Below are 19,315 nucleotides of genomic sequence, written 5' to 3' on the forward strand. Positions count from 1 at the left end.
ATTTGTTTTTTGTGTTGTTTTAATACTGGGATATACAGTATTCAGTCATATTCTGCTGTTCAGTACAAACTGCTCAACTTTTTAATTCAATAATTTTGAGAAGTTGAAAATTTACTTTGATCTGGGTCATTAAGGGGTGAATAAGGGGTCCTGAACCAGTGTTATGCATTTGTTAGCTCACCCATCTGCATGTGTAAATATATATATATGTGCGTGTCTGTATAATATGTTATAAACATAGACTGATGCTGACTTCATGCTATCTGCTTATTTTTAAATTATCCAGCAGTTGGAGAGTTGAAACATTCAGTTGAATCAAGGTAAAGTATTCAAAGCTAGAAATACAGCAATGGTGCTCAAGTACAGTTTTTTCTTGTTTAGTCATTGTTAATAAAACTGGCCCAAAATTATCTTTTTCTTAGGGTAATGTACTGACTGAACAAGGTGGAGCTGAACACTCAGAGAAGACTGATGGCAACATAAGAAGTGAGGCTGAAATCAAGGTTTCATCTGAAACTGAGAAAAAAGGTAACATTTTAATCAGTGATTTTACAATAACGTTTAACCTAATCAAATAAATAAGAATACAACTATGAATACAACTATAAGAATACAACTAATTATGACAGAGTAATTCCAATAATAGACAAAGATAGAAGTGCACATGTTCATTAGTTTTTATCCATTTGAACTATTTCTACTTCATGGTACTGAAGATACCAAAAAAATATAAAATTGTTTTTAAAAGGAGACTGTTTGTAGGAGGCTGGACAAGGTAGAAATGAGTTTGATATGAAAAAGACATGTTTCTAGTTGTTAAACACTTCCTTTATGCAATTATTTGTAAATTATTAACCAGTCAGTTCTCTCACTCTATATACTGTATATATATTTGTACTTCTTTCAGATTTGTGTATTTCTATTTCCAGGTCAAGTAAATCTCATCTCATGTTTATAGACTTCCTCCTGCTAACCCTCTTTTAAACAAAAACATATCACCCCATTAATACATGTAATTTAAATATATATATATTTCCCATGCACAGGCGCATTAAATATAGACATGAAACAAAATTAATCATTTGCATTTTTTGCCAAATTTCCCTAATACAGTCTTAGTGTTTCAAGTGTTTGTGGCGCCCTCTCTGGTCATGCTGAATAAAACAGGATAAACAGAAATCGACAGCTTTTAAAATAGTTTTTACTTTTTATCTTCTACCTCAAATCTGTTATTATATGAGAAGTGTTAGATGTGATAGTTATAAATGGTCTGCATTCACAGTTTTGAGGTTTATTTGCATTTTTCGTGAATAATTTATAGATGAAAAGCAGATGGAAGCGAGTAATGACAACATAGCAGGAGGAGGAGGAGAGTCAGAAACCAAATGTGAGACTGATAAAAAAGGTAAATTAAAAATGTGAAAATATTTTTTCATGAAGTAAGAATGGTTCTATAAATATCAGTGTTGTAGGCTGATCATAAATTCATCTTTTCTGCTGCATGTCTCCACAGACCCGTTGGAGGAGAGTACAGCCGACACCACGGTAAATGTTTTACAACTATGTTAGTCATTATAATCTAATGCATTTACTTTACTTGTGTTTCTTTTCTTCTCTGGCTTGTTACAGAAAAACACTCAAAACTTACAATTGTCATACCAGTAAGAGAACAAGTCTATTTTCTGTGGAATGAATTGTGATAAAAATAAATCACTCTTTTTCTCAGACTGATCCAATGAATGATGAAGCTCAGCACTCAGAGACGAAGGACACAACCACAGGAGAGGAAACAAAGTCTGCATCAACTGAAAGCAAAGACAAAAGTAATATTTTAAACAGAAACTCTGATTATAAGACGGACTTTATAGATTGCATTTTAGAATTTAATTTCCTAATCAATTGTAATGAACTTGATTGTCTAATCTACTGATGTTCTTATATTTGTTTCAGTGGAGCCTGAGCTCACACTTGTGTTAATTGGTGATACTAATCCATTGAGATTGGACCAGAAAACATTTTACTTGACCATGACAAGTGACAAATATGGAGCATTTTTCCTCCAAACTGTATGATTTGTGTGGTCGGCACATCTCCGTCTTTAACAGACTTGGTTTTCCAAACATTGACAGAATCCCGTTAAATCAGGGAGTCAAGCCTTTGTCCTACTGCTGCCTGGGTCGACCCCGTATTGACGATGTGAAAGTGGAAAGTTTTTCATTTCTACTTTTTTGTTAATATTTCTCAGTAGTTCGACTTTTTATTTGGTGTGTGAAAGCTCTGTTGAGTCTGTTAAAAAAGGCCGAAGTTACTGAAGTGAAGTGTTCTGGTTAAATTAAAATCCAGCTAATTGAGTGTAAAAGTAAATACTTCCATCTCCAGCATCGTTTTGGTTTATCATTACATTTGTCTTTTTGTTTGTTTTAATACTGGAATATACAGTATTCAGTCATATTCTGCTGTCTCAGGTACAAACTGCTCAACTTTTTAATTCAGTAATTTTGAGAAGTTGAAAATTTACTTTGATCTGTCATTAAAGGGTAAATAAGGGGTCCTGAACCAGTGTTATGCATTTGTTAGCTCACCCATCTGCATGTGTAAATATATATATGTGTGTCTGTATAATATGTTATAAACATAGACTGATGCTGACTTCATGCTATCTGCTTATTTTTAAATTATCCAGCAGTGGGAGGGTGAAACATTCAGTTGAAATCAAGGTAAAGTATTCAAAGCTAGAAATACAGCAATGGTGCTCAAGTACAGTTTTTTCTTGTTTAAGTCATTGTTAATAAAACTGGCCCAAAATTATCTTTTTCTTAGGGTAATGTACTGACTGAACAAGGTGGAGCTGAACACTCAGAGAAGACTGATGGCAACATAAGAAGTGAGGCTGAAATCAAGGTTTCATCTGAAACTGAGAAAAAAGGTAACATTTTAATCAGTGATTTTACAATAACGTTTAACCTAATCAAATAAATAAGAATACAACTGAGAATACAACTAATTATGACAGAGTAATTCCAATAATAGACAAAGACAGAAGTGCACATGTTCATTAGTTTTTATCCATTTGAACTATTTCTACTTAATGGTACTGAAGATACCAAAAAAATATAAAATTGTTTTTAAAATGTTTTAACAAACAAGTGTAAAATAGTGATATGATAGCCAAGAATATTGTTTCATCATTTTGATGACACTTACTTTTCAATTCATTTGTAATCTTAAAGTTGTTTTCTGCAAAAAAAATAGAATGAAATGAATGGTACTCTGTTCAGAAGGACTTTACTTCAGATCAACAAAATTTCATGAAGACTTCTTCTGCTCCCCTTCAAACAAAACATATCAACATTAAATATGTTTTAATTAATGATTACTATAGCCAGACACTGGGCATTTTCTTGACTGAATCAATGAATGACTTTGCTTTTTACAAATTTACTCGAAACTAATCAAGTGTTCCAAGTGTTTGTGGCGTATCTCACTGTTCAGCAGATTCCTTAAGCAGAAATAATTACAAAGTTTATAAAATAGCCTTTACTTTTTATCCTATCAGAACCCAAATCGAATTCTCTGGAATTTAGATTAATAAGAATGAAGAATCATGACGATTCAAACTTTTGAGGTTATTTGCAACGCTGAAAATTGTTAATGAAGCAGATGGAGCGAGTAATGACAACATAGCAGGAGGAGAGGAGACGTCAGAAACCAAATGTGAGACTGATAAAAAAGGTAAAATAAAATGTGAAATATTTTTTCATGAAGTAGAATGGTTCTCTAATATCAGTGTTGTAGGCTGATCATAAATTCATCTTTTCTGCTGCATGTCTCCACAGACCCGTTGGAGGAGAGTACAGCGACACCACGGTAAATGTTTTCAACTATGTTAGTCATTATAATAATGCATTTACTTTACTTGTGTTTCTTTTCTTCTCTGGCTTGTTACCAGAAAAACACTCAAAACTTACAATTGTCATACCAGTAAGAGAACAAGTCTTTTCTGTGGAATGAATTGTGATAAAATAAATCACTCTTTTTCTCAGATGATCCAAGAATGAGAAGCTCAGCACTCAGAGACGAGGACACAACCACAGGAGAGGAAACAAAGTCTGCATCAACTGAAAGCAAAGACAAAAGTAATATTTTAAACAGAAACTCTGATTATAAGACGGACTTTATGATTGCATTTTAGAATTTAATTTCCTAAATCAATTGTAATGAACTTGATTGTCTAATCTACTGATGTTTTATATTTGTTTTCAGTGGAGCCTGAGCTCACACTTGTGTTAATTGGTGATACTTATTCCTTGAGATTGGACCAGAAAACATTTTACTTGACCATGACAAGCTGACAAATATGGAGCATTTTTCTCCAAACTGTATGATTTGTGTGGTCGGCACATCTCCGTCTTTAACAGACTTGTTTTCCAAACATTGACAGAATCCCGTTAAATCAGGGAAGTCAAGCCTTGTCTCTGCTGCCTGGGTCGACCCCGTATTGACGATGTGAAAGTGGAAAGTTTTTCATTTTACTTTTTTGTTAATATTTCTCAGTAGTTCGACTTTTTATTTGGTGTGTGAAAGCTCTGTGAGTCTGTTAAAAAGGCTGAAGTTACTGAAGTGAAGTGTTCTGGTTAAATTAAAATCCAGCTAATTGAGTGTAAAAGTAAATACTTCCATCTCCATCATCGTTTTGGTTCATCATTACATTTGTCTTTTTGTTTGTTTTAATACTGGAATATACAGTATTCAGTCATATTCTGCTGTCTCAGGTACAAACTGCTCAACTTTTTAATTCAGTAATTTTGAGAAGTTGAAAATTTACTTTGATCTGGGTCATTAAAGGGTGAATAAGGGGTCCTGAACCAGTGTTATGCATTTGTTAGCTCACCCATCTGCATGTGTAAATATATATATATGTGCGTGTCTGTATAATATGTTATAAACATAGACTGATGCTGACTTCATGCTATCTGCTTATTTTTAAATTATCCAGCAGTTGGAGAGTTGAAACATTCAGTTGAAATCAAGGTAAAGTATTCAAAACTTTGAAATACAGCAATGGTGCTCAAGTACAGTTTTTTCTTGTTTAAGTCATTGTTAATAAAACTGGCCCAAAATTAAACTTTTTCTTAGGGTAATGTACTGACTGAACAAGGTTGGAGCTGAACACTCAGAGAAGACTGATGGCAACATAAGAAGTGAGGCTGAAATCAAAGGGTTTTATCTGAAACTGAGAAAAAAGGTAACATTTTAATCAGTGATTTTACAATAACGTTTAACCTAATCAAATAATAAGAATACAACTAGAATACAACTAAAATTATGACAGAGTAATTCCAATAATAGACAAAGATAGAAGTGCACATGTTCATTAGTTTTTATCCATTTGAACTATTTCTACTTAATGGTACTGAAGATACCAAAAAAATATAAAATTGTTTTTTAAAATGTTTTAACAAACTAACCTGTCAACACATATTTCAATTTTTTAGCTCTAAATAATATAGTGTGTGTCATCATTTTGATGATGTTACTTAACATATTTTCTATCCCTTTCCCTTGTGGTAATCTGGTAAAATTGTTGTTGTTCTGCAGAAAAGAACAATAGTTGAAACATGAAATGGAAACACGTTCAGAAGACTTGACCTTAAAGACAAAAAAGTTGTCACCTGAAGACCTTCTTCAAAGGTCCACTTTAAAACAGACCCAGGACATATTGAAAAAGATCAAAAGCTAAATTTTTTCAAGGTTAAGATTTTGGGAAAATTTAAAGCCAATCATTCCTGTGAGCGTCGTTTTTGACTTAATCAGAACAATGTTTAAATCTCTTTAAAAAACACAACGTGATGTTGATCAATCGAAACTAATCAAGTGCTTCCAAGGGGGGGTTAAAAAGGATTTTTCACTGTTCAGACGCTTCCTTAAGCAGAACATAATTACAAAGTTATCACAGTGCTTACCCCTTCCCTTTTCCCTTTTCCAAATGCAGAGACCCCACAACAAAATGTCCTCTGGGACATTTGGGACAAATAAAAAAAGACAGGGAAGACAACTCAAGTCAAAGAGATAAATACTTGTCACCATGAAGAGTATGCCCTCTGCAACGCTGAGAAACAATGGTGTCATTTTTCCGCCTGGGTTCATTATTCAGCGAAATCACAGCTCATGAATCTTTGTAACGACCTAACAAACACCTTCTTCCACAAAAACTGCCAGGCACACCAAGTCTCTCATTGATGGATGGTGTGCAGAGATTCCCTTGGACTGCCCGCTGGAAAACCCAACGTTTCCCTTCACTGACTGCATTGCCTTCTGTAATCTTCATGGTATGCTTGATGTTGAAAAACAAAAAAATACTGATTGAAACTTTTTCAGTAAATGTGTTTTTGTACAAACTCTAAAAAAAAAGTCAAAAAAGTAAGCAACAGCTCTCAGTCTTTACAAGTCTCAGAGCCTCTAAACATTTTATTGTGACAATGATTGTGATGCATTTCAAAAAAACCAGGAAATACAAAAATGGGTCTAAAGACAGAAGCAGTCAGATGTTTCTGAAAGCCTAAAAGGGAATTATTGGAAAGATTTTGTTGGATCCAACCTTTTCCCAGCTCAAATCTATTCCCCAATGTCTCTGGAATCAGAGTGGATGAAGATGACCCTGTGTAAAAAAGGGAAAAAGGCAGAAACGAAATTTTTTAATTTGATTCAAGAATAAATGTTTCAAAGTCAAATTTTTCATTTCTCCCCCCCCAAAGGCCAACTGTGGCCCCATGGTGAGAAAAAAAAAAGAATGTATCATCCAAAGGAAATGTGGAGAGGGAAAAAATCAAAAAAATCAGCAGTGATGAATGTCCGAAAATATCAATGCTCTGCTTCCTGTAGTGAACGATGAAGTCATTCACTGAAAGCCTCTTTTCCCTTGTCATCCCAGGGAAAGAGTACTTCCTAAAATGGATGAGATCTTAATAGATCCCTTCCCCCAAAAAGGCCTTTCATAAATTTCCAAGCTATGATGAAAAATGGTCTGAGGTTTGGTTTGAAAAGAAAAACCAAAATTTTCACTTTTGTAGGAAAACAAGAAGGCTTAAAAAAAATATCAAAAAAATGCAGTCGAAATTTTTTTTGGGTTTTGGGAGCATATCTTTAGAGAAATGGGGACAATCTATGAAGCTCATAAAGCTCGAAAAAAACCACCAAAAATGGGAAAACCCCAAAAGGAAAAAAAACCCAAAATGGCTGAGATCGAGATTCGGGGACGCCCTTGGAGCTGATGGATGGAGATGCAGGTCATGTGCCTTTGCGTGGATCTCTGTTTTTTAGGGGAAGTTATCAAGAAACTGGGGACCGAGATTTTTTTGGTTTTGCGGTTCTGGGCATAAAAAGCGTGGAAAATCAACAATGTGAATGCCTTTTTTGGTTGAGTTTGCAGTGGTCCCTGGTGGGTGACCCAAGGGTGCTTTCTTGCAGTGGTCAAAGTGTAAGGACATACAAAAAAGATTTCAAGTTTGATTATGTTCTGTAGGGACACTGAAGGACTAGTGTTTTAAATTTGGCAGGTAAGCCCTCTTCACCACGAAATGACGGGCCCCACATTTGTTGGGGCCCTGGAAAAGACACGATCAATACTTTGGTGAAATGTGTGAGATGCAGATGTCCTGCAAAATGTTGTCCAGGCTTTCATGAGGATGAAGAAAGTTAAGTTTAAGTTGTGTGTTTGTTACAAAATGTTACAGACTTGGGGTACAGAGAAAAACAGGATGGAAAAGACCCTGCAAGAAAAACTGGACCGATGGTCAGAAAGCTGCCAAAAGGAGGTGTGTGTTTGAGTGCTTCAGTGACACTTGCATTTGATGTCAAAAAGATGTAAAATACTTTGCCCATTGGGAAAAAGTCCACCGATGGCCCCCCCCAAATCCGGTTACATGAGATGCCCAAGAACTAAAAAAGGGATGATCCTCAAAAGGGCTTCACAGTCTGCTGGAATCACCTCTCACATTTTAAAAAAAAAATTCAAGACCTGTGGAATGCCCTGAGAACGAACGTTTTTTTTAGCTCAAAAATACGCTTGAAATTGCGAACAAAAAGCTTGGGGCCCCAATTTTGGGACGGCCCCTGGGGTTGGAAGCACTGCCCATTAAAAAAACCCTTTACCCAGGTTGAAAAGGGAAAACTTGACATGTTGACCTTTCCTTACCTTCTGAAAGAAATGAGCAAAACATATGAAAAAATCAAGAAAGAAATGAGTCACACTTTTGAGGAAACAGAGACAAAGATAGTTTTTCGTGGGAGTCATTTGAAATTAAAACCCAAAGGAGTTTCATGAGGATCAGGTAAAAGAAGTGAAAAGGAAACGGATGAAGTTACCCAGCAAAAAAAAGCTTGTAAAAAGCTTGATGATAAGAGCCAGGTTTGGAACAAACGCTGCAAAGAGCAAAGAGCTCGTCAGCAGTTAAAAGAAAAGGCAAAGGATGAAGAGGAGCTTAAAAAATCAGTTCAACTCTGTTTGGGACTGGGTCATAAATTTAAAGAAGATAAAAAACCCCTTTAAAGGACATAAACTTGGAAGACGACAAAATTTTACCTTAAAGAGCGGGGGATTGAGGGGTTCTAGGATGAATCCAACCCAGTGGAAATACAAAAATGACAAAAGTTGGGAATTTATTTTCCCTTAAAAACCCTAAAAAATTCCAAAGGACACTGTACGAAATCCAACAATCTGAGGGAGTTTGAGAAAGAAACCAAAACAAACCAACCAAAAAGGAAAAATTTATTTTCGCAGCTTTAAAAAGCTGGTTTGGCTGGCTCCATTTTTTTGGGATTTGGTCAAAAACAGAAAAAAATGCGGAAAAAGTAAATTGAAAGGTGCTTTACCGCGTGAAAGCGGGAAGTGATCAAAACCCTTCATCAACAACACTTACCAACGCCGCACGCAAAAAAGACCAAGCCGTAGAAACAAAAGGGCTACAGCCCAACTTCCTGCAAGAATGGCCAAAAATGAAAAGAAAAAGTGACAGAATTTGAATCAGAGGGGAAAATATTCATTAAAGAAGGATTTTTTACAGTTGACATCTTTTGTTTTTCTTGAAATTTTGGGGGAGATGGTTTTTAGTTTCTAAACCAAACATTTAAAAAGAACAATGACGCCCTCATTACCTGAAAAAACAAAAACAAAATATAACAATGTTTTCAGAAGCTTCTGAAAGGAAACTCATCTGCTTCTTTTTTTGGGAGAAATGTATGTGAAAAACTGAAGGTTTCCACTGTTGGAGGCTGTCGTAACAAGCCCGCCATTGATCCGCTGGAGGATGGGGTGCTTTTTCCCCCAGCTTCAAGGGGAACGGGTTAGACTTAGAGAAAATCTTAAAATCATTTGCAGAGAAAGAAAATTTTGATGATTTATCAACTACACCCGAGACCCAAGGGAGAAATTTAAAGGGGTTTTTTTAAAAAAGCAGAAGTAGAGAAATACATTTTCGAGAACAAAAAGGAAAAGCTCAGAATTATGGAGAAAAACATTGATGACTCAGCACCGGTGGAAAAGCTTTATTTAAAGCACAACAAAGTCAAAACCCAGGGGGAGAACAGAGATGGGGTGAAAAAATTTTCCCCTCTTTCCTCAAGGTGGCGCCACTGTTCCCCATTTTGTTGTAAAAACTTCGTGATATAAACAACTTTGACTTCTTAAGAAGAGATAGAAAAAGGTTGGTTAACTCATTGAGGAATGAAGCCCCCTTTCCCCCTGGAAAAGATAAAGGAAAATTCAACTGAGACCTGTCAAATCCTCATTGATCAACTGTGTAAGGGCGGGAAAGTGTCCATTCTGTGGGCTGTTTGCCCCAAAAACCCGGAAGACCACAGCCCCTGGGACCACAGTGTCCCTTTTCACGGTTGATGCAGTCAAAAGGATGGACAAACCTGTTTACAGACATGATTAGTGTTATTTTTGCCAAAAAATGTTGCAAGTATATGAGATTTTCTCTATAAAATTTTGGAAACTTCATTCCTTACAAAGAGTACAGAAAAGCGGGCCCAGGTTTGCTAACGGGAGAACCCCCCTGAGAGTCAAACTGAAAAAAGGACTGGTTTGTTGTGGGTTTTCAAAAAGACCGGGAAGACCCATGGTCATAAATTTGAGGGAAAAGGGGAAATTCCCCACGAGTGGAAAAAACACACAAAAGAAAAGAAATTAAAAGTCTGGATGAAATGTGAGTGAGGGGAAACAATTGTTTTTGTGATTTTTCACAAAGAAAATCTTTAAAAGATGCTCATGAAAAAAAATTTTGGGGGAGGACCACGAATAGCGACGTCAACATCAAACCACTTTTAAAGTTGTTCAGCTAAAATTTTTAAGAAATAAAACAATATTTTTTTTTAAAGTTCATTTTAAAGTGGTTAAATTTTCGGGGTTTATTTTTGATTAAATTTTTAATTTTTGGATTTTTGTTTTTTGTTAGACATCATTCCCAAAATTAAATTTTTGATTGAATGTAAATTACATTTATTTTTAATCTGTTTGGTTAAGTAGTTCAAAATCAAATCAACCTAAAAAAAATTCTTTCTTTTAATTTTTTTTGTTTGTTTTTAACGTTGTTTTTTTTTTTTCAAGTATTTGTTAACTGTTTTATTAACCTTGTTTTACAGATTTTGGATTTTATATGTAATAATCTTGCAAACAATCTATGATCTAAATTCAAACAATGAAAGTTACACGATATCTATAGAAAACATAATCCAACACAAATTATCTTGTAATTTTGACCTTTCGTGCTCCAATTTAAACTAAAATTTTGTTCTTTTATTTCAAAACACCGGTGGTTTTTTTCCCTGACAAAGCTGGGGGTTAAAGATAATTTCCAAACTTTAACTTTTTGATTTCTTTTTTCTGGTATTCTATTTTACCCCCACAGTGCTTTATGCCTTTACAGTTTTAACTTTTTAAGAGATGTTTAATAGTATCAAAATTTTTTAATTTTTTTTTCGTTTTATTTTTTTTCTTGTTCTTTATTAAATCTTGCTTGTTTGGAAAAATTTTAATGTATAAAAACTTTAAAAACATAGGAATCATTCATTAGGCCACAAACACAAATAATGTTGAGTAAAAAAAAAAGACCTCTGGTTATTTCATTTTAATGTTAAATTAATCTTTATTGTTTTCAACTGACATGTTTCCTTTCCCCCCCTCACTAAATTTATTGCTTGCCCAAAAAAAGTATTTCAATTTCTTTAAAAATTGTTTGAAAGAATCATGTTGATTCAACACATTTTAAGTTTTTTAAAACACCAATTTATTATTGGGTTAAATTGCTTTCATCCCCCCGGGTCCCTGCTTTAAACCTTACCCAAATTGATTTCTTAATGGCAGTTTTGGGAGCCCAAATTTTTTTTGTTTAATCATTTTATAGTTTAATGATTTCTGTATTTGATATGGGACGTTTAAATTATGGTTTGGGGATGAGATGATCATTTGATTTTCTTTGTTTATGGTTTAGCGTTTCTGATTTAATTCAATTTGTCAGCTGTGGGAAAGGGGGAAGAGGCGTGTTAGTGTTTTGTTTTTGTTTAGTTTAAAAGCATTTTTGTTGTTCGTTTTGATTTTAAAAAAAACAGAAAAAAAGAAAACGAGTGACTCAAACTTTTTTTTTGGATAATTTTAAACGGTGAGTATACAACCCTGTAACCAGGCCAGCGGGTTTTTTGTAGAAAAAAGGACAAGAAGTTTTTATTCAAAGATATTTTTACTTAACTGAAAAAAAAAGCCTTTGGATTTACTTCATTTTAATGTTTCTTTCGTCTCACACAATATATTTTGTTCAAAAATAACATCATTTTTCTTTTTCCTCAATTATTATTTTTTTTAACCAAAATATTTCAGTTACATTAAACGTTTAAAAAAATCCTGTTTATTCAAACATGATTTTTATGTTACTCTAACACCAATTTATTGTGTGAGGGTTTAAAATGGTTTCATCCTTCCGGGTACCCGATTTTACCTTTACTCCAAAAGATTATTTTTATTTAGAGGTATCATTTACTTGAAAAAAAAACAAAAAGTAGGTTCGGGTACCAAATTGTTTTAGTAAACTTAATAAAACAAACCTTTGACAAAATGGGCTCAGTGATTTTAAATTTTACTGTGAGTATAATCCAATCCATAGTATTGATATGATAATTGAAAAAAATTGTCTAAAGTCTTGATTTTTTTTCAAATCGACCGATTGCTCATTTAAAAATTTCATGCCAAACAAATTCTGAGGGGGAAAATCCCCGTACCCCCCATATTTTTTTTATTATAATTTTGTTTTTGTAGAAAATATTTGTTTTACATTTACAGAACCATTCGCATGCATGAAAAAAAGAAACTTTTTTGCATAAAGTACCCGATCCTTTAAAACCCCCTCCTCACGATGTAATGAGATGTAGTTTTTAGAGCTCCAATCAGATATTCAGCCTGCGACCGAGACCCTCACAAGAAGTGGAGGGGAGAGAGTGAGACCAGTGTTTTGTAAATTAAAGAGAAAGAAAATTTAATTTAAAGTATTAGGGACGGTGCCAGAGAGGAGGAAGGGGAGGACAGTCCCCAGTGCATGCCCCCGCAGCCTGGCTATAGCAGCTAACTAAGGGATGGAAGTCCAGCTCTAATATAAGCTTTTCAAAAAAGGGAAAATCTTTAACCTGCCTTTTAAAAGTAAAACTGTGTCTCCCCTGAACCCAAACGGGGGGAATGGGTTTCCCCAAAAAAAGGGGCCCGATAGCTGAAGGGTCTACCTCCCTTTTTACTTTTAGAAACCACTTTACTCGTGCCGGTTCCAATAATCGATTCCATGGAAATTGTACACCTCAAAACTTTTTCAATTGTCTTAATTTTTCTTTTAAAGGCCATTTACGTCATAAAACTGCCCCACAAAAAAGGCACAACATGGAGGAAAAAAGCCTCGAAAGCTGGCTGTACTTTCCAAATGCAAAGAAAATCGCCCAGCAATCAGGGAAGACAGTGATATCTGCAAGGTTGAAAAAAAACCCCAAATGCTGAAGCCATGCCGTTTGTAATGTCAGCTTGTATCCAAGCTACTTAAAAAAATCCCCACACCCCAAAAATTTGCTGCCCAGAAGATCCACCAGGCAAGCGTCCCAATTGGGGGACCCAAAGGCACCCGCTGGGTGAAGTGGTGGGGAAGTTACATGGCTAAAACGTCCTAAAGAAAAAAAAACAACTCCGAGTAAGTATGAAAAGCTAACGTTTAGTGATATGCAAACAAATTTAAATCACAAGGTTATGGCTTATGTGTATAGCTTTTGCGTCATGTCCATCTGAATTTTTTTTTCAGATTAGGCCCCCGCAAGCACTGATCACTGATGTTTAAAAAAAAAGGTGGAAATTCTTCTATCTCTAAATACTAATACTATTAAAAAAAAAAATTTCTATTTAAAAAAGGGGCCCTTTTTTTAAAATTGTGGATTATAAAGACTGCAAGAGGATCTGTGTTTTATTTTTTAATGTTTGCTGTTTTAGACTGATGGAAAAGTTTAGGAGTTTGTCCATCTGTGCGATTCTACAGCGACTCCTGTGTTCAAGCCAGAAGGTGCACCAATGGGCAATTTTGCCTGTCTTTAAAAGTTGAAGCAACCACCCACTGGGCAAGGATCACAGGAAAAAATTAAAAAGAAGATTGGACATAAATCTCATCTATGTTTGTAGACTTTTTCCTGCTAAACCCCTTTTAAACTGAAACGTAACACCCATTGTCCCCTTTATTTATGCCATTTAAAAATTTTAAATTTTTTCCTGTTTAAGCAATAAAACTTCCGCACTGGGTGCGGGGGGTGGGCCATCCCAGCTGGGTCAGGGAGAGGGGGGGTGGGGGGAGACCCTGGAAACCCCCCAAAAAAAAAAAAACAAAAAAAACTTTATTTCAAGGGCTTGAAAATATTTTTCATAAAAATAATGGTTTTTTGTGGATAATTTGGCTAAAAAAAATATTTTTTCTAGTAAGAATGGTTTCTCCCCCAAAAAACGGGGGGTTTGGGGAAAACAAAAAAAAATCTGCATCAAAATGAAAGCAAAGAAAAAGAGAGTGTGAACTTTTGAAAAATTTAAAGCAAAAAAGGCCGGAATTTGGATTCCCTTTAAAATTTTATTTGTTTAAAGATTTGGGGTTGCTTCCTAATTTTTCCTTAATTTGCCTGGGGCCTTTCCCTGATATTTTTTTTTAGAGGCACTTTTATAATTAGAGTTCTTGGTATAATGAGAGCAAATGAAGCAGAACAGGCCCCCAAACCCGGACATTAGGCCCCATGTTTAAAGGGAGAGGTTCGATGCTGGAATGCATGTTGTTTCATCTCCAAACTTGATGCCTCTGTCTTTAAAAAATTCGCAAAAACAAAGTTTATCCAAAAATAAAATTGCAAAAAAAAAAACTTTGGCTGTTGGAAAAAACCCAATTTTCACAGGGTTTGCAAATACGAAAAACTTTTCAAGTCTTTGCCATTTTATTTTCGGACAGCCCGACCAAGCCGGGTGGTAGTCCTCGCTCACTCAATATACGTGGGGGAAAAAGATTTGACCCCTGCTGAATTTTTTTAAGTTTGCCCATTCCATAGAAAAAGATCAGACTCTGGTTTTTTTGGTTGTTTACTGGGGTTTTGGGTATAGAAGAATACTCGAAAAAAGCATAAAAAAAACACAAACTAAAATTTAAATTGTTAGTTTTTATTAAGAAATAAGATTTGATCCCCAAACACAACAAAGTCAGTACTTTGTAAGAAACCTTTTTTGGCAAGCACAGCGATGGAGTTTCTTGTAGTTGGCACCAGGTTTGCACACAGCGCAGGGGGATTTTGGGCCCATATCTTTCAGCAGTCTCAAATCCTTCAATTTCTTGGCTGCCTCTTGGAAACCGGAGCTTTAGCCCCTCCCCAAGGGGTTTTGATGGGTTAAGGTTTGGGGACTGACTAGGCCACTCCATGCCCTTTAAAATGCTTCTTCTTTAGCCACTCCTTTGTTGTCCGGCGTATGTTTTGGGTTTTGTCTGTTTGGAAAACCCCCCACGAGGGATCTTCATGTTTTTGCTAGGAAAGAAGGTTTTTGTCCCAAAATGTTACAGACAGGCTGCATTCATTGGCCCAAAATGCGGTGAAAATTGCCTGTACCCTTTGCTGAAAAAAAACCCCCCAAAAAAATGATTTTCCACCTCCCTGCTTAACCGGGGTATGGGTTCTTTTGGGGCATACCCTTTTTTCACCTCCAAAACGGCGGGTCGGTTTAAAGCCCAAAAACCAACTTTGGGTTTTGTCAGACCACAGCACTTTTCCCCAAGCCTTCTCTGAGTCTTTAGAGTTCACTGGCAAACTTTGGCGGGGCCTGTACTGTGGGGTTCTTGGCAGGGGGACCTTGCGGGCACTGCAAAAGTTCAATCCTAACGGGGGCCCGTGTGTTTCCAACTGTTTTTTTGGGGACGGAGGTCCCAATGCTTTTCCCGATCATTAACAAACTCCTGCCGGTTTTTTTAGGCTGCCCCCCCCTTTTTCCCTCATCTCTCACTCCATGGGCGAGATTTTGCGGGGGGGGTCCAGACCCCCGGGGCAGTTATGGCCTTTTATGGGTCTTCCATTGCGATAATGGACCAATATTGTCACCTTTCACCAAGCCTTTTGCTGATGGTTTTGTAACCTATACCAGCCTTGTGAGGCTACAATCTTGTCCCTGAATTTTTTTTACAGCTCTTTGGTCTTGCCCATGGGGGCTGTAGAAATTGAATTAAAAAAATGTTCTTAACGGGGGTTTCTTTATTACAGACGAGTTAAATCGGTATTGGTAAATTGTTACTGAGCAAGCTGTGGCCACATGCCACCACAATCGAGGGCCTAATTCTAAATGAATTGTTGGGGAACAATTCTTATTTCCCTTAAAAAAAACATAACAATTTAAACTTTTTGATTGGGGTTTTTTTTTTTTGCATTTTCGATTGATTTTTCTGTCTAACCAAACCCTAAACAACCTAAAAACCAAGTTATCATTTCTATGGAAGTGGGGAAACTTACAAATTCAGCAGGGGGGCAAATATTATTTCCCCCCCGTTATATCATGTGTTTTTCCCCCAAGTCTTGGGCCTCAAAAGGAAAAAAGCTCGCCTGTTTCACTTTCCATTTCCCATTGGATTAAAGCAGACATGGAGGGGTTTTGTGAAAGGCTGACCAAAGGGACACTGAAACTTAATATGCTTTAGGGGAATGAGGAGATTTCGATAAGGGGCCACTCTTCCCCGGCAGGTAAGCGAGTCGGTAAGGAAATTTGATATGAAAAAGACCTATTGTGTTTTTTAATCTTTCTTCCCTTTATGTTTGTTTTGTTTTCAGCTGTTTTTTGGTTTTTTTTAACTACTTTCAATTTTTTATCATCTTTTTTAGGTTCATCTTTAAATATAACATCCCTTTACAGTGGGGAAATAAGTATTTTATCCCCCCCTGAATTTGTAAGTTTGCCCACTTCCATAGAAATGATCAGACTCTGGTTTTTATGGTTGTTTACTGGTTATGGGTATAGACAGAATATCAGTCGAAAATGCATAAAAAACACACAATCTAAAAGTTATAAATTGTTATGTATTTTATTAAGGGAAATAAGTATTTGATCCCCAAGCACAACACAAGTCAGTACTTTGTAGAGAAACCTTTGTTGGCAAGCACAGCGATGAGACGTTTCTTGTAGTTGGTCACCAGGTTTGCACACAGCGCAGGAGGGATTTTGGCCCATTCATCTTTACAGACAGTCTCTAAATCCTTCAAGTTTCTTGGCTGCCTCTTGGAAACTCGGAGCTTCAGCTCCCTCCACAGGTTTTCGATCGGGTTAAGGTCTGGAGACTGACTAGGCCACTCCATGACCTTAATATGCTTCTTCTTGAGCCACTCCTTTGTTGTCCTGGCAGTATGTTTTGGGTCACTGTCATGTTGGAAAACCCACCCACGAGGCATCTTCAGTGTTCTTGCTGAGGAAATAAGGTTTTTGTCCAAGATGTTACAGTACATGGCTGCATTCATTGGCCCCATAATGCGGTGAAGTTGCCCTGTACCCTTTGCTGGAAAAACAGCCCCAAAACATGATGTTTCCACCTCCATGCTTAACCATGGGTATGGTGTTCTTTGGGTCATACTCACGTTTTTTCAACCTCCAAACACGGCGGGTCGAGTTAATGCCAAATAGCTCAACTTTGGTTTCGTCAGACCACAGCACTTTCTCCCAAGCCTTCTCTGAGTCATTTAGATGTTCACTGGCAAACTTAAGGCGGGCCTGTACATGTGCCTTCTTGAGCAGGGGGACCTTGCGGGCACTGCAAGAGTTCAATCCATAACGGCGCAGTGTGTTGCCAACTGTTTTCTTGGTGACGGAGGTCCCAACTGCTTCCAGATCATTAACAAGCTCCTGCCGTGTTGTTTTAGGCTGCTCCCTCACCTTTCTCATCATCATCCTCACTCCATGAGGCGAGATTTTGCGGGGAGCTCCAGACGAGGACAGTTGATGGTCCTTTTATGGGTCTTCCACTTGCGAATAATGGCACCAATAGTTGTCACCTTCTCACCAAGCCTTTTGCTGATGGTTTTGTAACCTATACCAGCCTTGTGCAGGTCTACAATCTTGTCCTGACATCTTTTGACAGCTCTTTGGTCTTGCCCATGGTGCTGTAGAAGTTGGAATGTAAGAAACTGATTCTTAGAGCAGGTGTGCTTTATATACATGACGAGTTTAAGATCAGGAGTATTGGTATTAGTTGACTGAGCACAGCTGTGTGCCACATGCGCACCAGCCAATCTGTAGGAGCCTGAATTCTAAGTGAATTGTTGGGGATCAAATACTTATTTCCCTTAATGAAATACATAACAATTTATAACTTTTAGATTGTGTGTTTTTTATGCATTTTCGATTGATATTCTGTCTATACCCATAACCAGTAAACAACCATAAAAACCAGAGTCTGATCATTTCTATGGAAGTGGGCAAACTTACAAATTCAGCAGGGGATCAAATACTTATTTCCCCCACTGTATTTATAATGCCCATGGTCAGACACACTGAAAATAGACATAAAACCATTATTTGCATTTTTCACTAGAATCACTCCACATCATTCCTTTGTTTGACATTTGTCGTGTTTGTTTAGTTTTTTGTTTAGAAAGTAATTTAGATATTTGTTTGGTTTTTATATTTTTACGCTATTTTTCTTTTTATTGCATATTTAAGCCTATTTTAGTTTATGTTGTCCTCTTATATTTTTAATGCAGGTTCCATATCTTTGATTTTTTATGGCATTTTCTTGTAATTGATATATTTGTTTTTGCACTAAACTGAACGAGGCCTATTTTTACTTTTGATTGTTAAAATGTGTTAATATGTTAAAATATACAATAGTGGTTGTTTATCATTTTTCTTTATATTTATTTTCCACTTTCATAATTTTTTGTATTCATTTCATTGGAATAAAGCATAGACAGTCACAAAGGCTGTACTCTGTTTATTTGAAAGGCTGTAAACGCATCTCTGAGTGTTGGGTCTTAAGCCTGTATTGCAGCAAATGGAGGAATACAGTCAGTGATTGAGGAGAGGGATCCAGTCAGTGAATGCTACTGATCTACTGATTCGTGTTGCATCACTGACTCGAGTCAGTACGTGAAAAGATCACTTACTCTCCAAGTGAACCAGTTCACTGCAGGTGGCGAGTCAGTCTCTGCGTCATTGCCGACCATTGGTGCCAACACAGAGTCTGAGATGCCGGAAGCCCCGCCCGCTTTTCTGGACCAAACGACTTTGGGGAACGGAACACACATTGTGTTACGTTTATAATTTGTTTAATATCCACAATTAAAACACACATAGTTTTACATTTATAATTTGCATTGCCTGCGTTTTACTTCTAATCACCGTTACGACTTTAATGGTGGGGGTGTGGGTGGGGCACATATTATTTTTATTTTATTAAATATTTTTTATTAAACACAAATCATTTAACAGTAGATCTACACACCAGATGTGATGTAAATTGCAATGTTAACGCCCGCATTTTTTTTTCATTTATAACTTGTGCATTTCCACAATTAAAACACACATTGTTTTACGTTTATAATATGCATCGCCTGCATTGTACTTATTACGATTTTAATGGTGGGGGTGTGGGTGGGGCACGCATCATTTTTAAACATTTTTTTTATTATTAGTGACTGGTTACTGACTGACTCGATGAACGAATCAATTGAACGAATCATTTTAATGAACTGATTCGAGTGATTCGGTACAGTAAAAAGAACGATGGTTCCCATCACTAGTGAG

At 36.3% G+C, this 19,315-nt stretch overlaps 1 protein-coding gene and 2 long non-coding RNA genes across 6 annotated transcripts in view; 2 read left to right on the forward strand and 1 right to left on the reverse strand.

Annotated features, from left to right (window-relative positions):
- The window catches only part of LOC124997298 (interferon-induced very large GTPase 1-like), a 406,468-nt gene that overhangs the window by 279,524 nt on the left and 107,629 nt on the right, over positions 1-19,315 (reverse strand). The gene's annotated exons all lie outside the window — the stretch shown is intronic.
- Positions 72-5,611, forward strand: LOC124997310. Its single transcript, XR_007110946.1, has 4 exons — positions 72-296; positions 2,693-2,717; positions 2,821-2,926; positions 5,599-5,611. It is a non-coding gene; the product is annotated as an uncharacterized LOC124997310 (long non-coding RNA).
- Positions 427-1,974, forward strand: LOC124997308. The gene is made up of 5 exons (XR_007110944.1): positions 427-528; positions 1,322-1,405; positions 1,514-1,545; positions 1,727-1,823; positions 1,951-1,974. It is a non-coding gene; the product is annotated as an uncharacterized LOC124997308 (long non-coding RNA).

Source organism: Mugil cephalus, chromosome 20 (assembly GCF_022458985.1).
Source record: "Mugil cephalus isolate CIBA_MC_2020 chromosome 20, CIBA_Mcephalus_1.1, whole genome shotgun sequence".
Classification (NCBI taxonomy): Eukaryota; Metazoa; Chordata; class Actinopteri; order Mugiliformes; family Mugilidae; genus Mugil; species Mugil cephalus.